We start from the raw sequence: 1,135 nt of genomic DNA, 5'->3' as shown, positions 1-1,135 counted from the left end.
GGGCTGTGTGACTAGTTTGGGGATTGATAGAGGGCTATGGGTAGAGAGCGGGGCAGTGGGATTAGTTTGGGGATTGATACAGGGCTATGGGGAGAGAGCGGGGCAGTGGGATTAGTTTGGGGATTGATACAGGGCTATGGGGAGAGAGCGGGGCAGTGGGATTAGTTTGGGGATTGATACCGGGCTTTGGGGAGAGAGCGGGGCATTGGGATTAGTTTGGGGATTGAAACAGGGCTTTGGGGAGAGAGCGGGGCAGTGGGAATAGTTTGGGGATTGATACAGGGCTATGGGGAGAGAGCGGGGCTGTGGGATTAGTTTGGGGATTGATAGAGGGCTATGGGGAGAGAGCGGGGCAGTGGGATTAGTTTGGGGATTGATACAGGGCTATGGGGAGAGAGCGGGGCAGTGGGATTAGTTTGGGGATTGATACAGGACTATGGGGAGACAGCGGGGCAGTGGGATTAGTTTGGGGATTGATACAGGGCTGTGTGGAGAGAGCCGGGCAGTGGGATTATTTTTGGACTGATACAGGACTATGGGGAGAGAGCGGGGCAGTGGGATTAGTTTGGGGATTGATAAAGGACTATGGGGAGAGAGCGGGCAGTGGGATTAGTTTGGGGATTGATACAGGACTATGGGGAGAGAGCGGGGCAGTGGGATTAGTTTGGGGTTTGATACAGGAGTATGGGGAGAGAGCGGGGCAGTGGGATTCGTTTGGGGATTGATACAGGGCTATGGGGAGAGAGCGGGGCTGTGGCATTAGTTTGGGGATTGATAGAGGACTATGGGGAGAGAGCGGGGCAGTGGGATTAGTTTGGGGATTGATACAGGGCTATGGGGAGAGAGCGTGGCAGTGGGATTAGTTTGGGGATTGATACAGGGCTATGGGGAGAGAGGGGGGCTGTGGGATTAGTTTGGGGATTGATAGAGGGCTATGGGGAAAGAGCGGGGCAGTGGGATTAGTTTGGGGATTGATACAGGGCTATGGGGAGAGAGCGGGGCAGTGGGATTAGTTTGGCGATTGATACAGGGCTATGGGGAGCGAGCGGGGCTGTGGGATTAGTTTGGGGATTGATAGAGGGCTTTGGGGAGAGAGCGGGGCAGTGGGATTAGTTTGGGGATTGATACAGGGCTA

This window comes from Pristiophorus japonicus, unplaced genomic scaffold, assembly GCF_044704955.1.
Source record: "Pristiophorus japonicus isolate sPriJap1 unplaced genomic scaffold, sPriJap1.hap1 HAP1_SCAFFOLD_73, whole genome shotgun sequence".
Taxonomy (NCBI): domain Eukaryota; kingdom Metazoa; phylum Chordata; class Chondrichthyes; family Pristiophoridae; genus Pristiophorus; species Pristiophorus japonicus.
Note: the sequence above shows the minus strand (reverse complement) of the source record.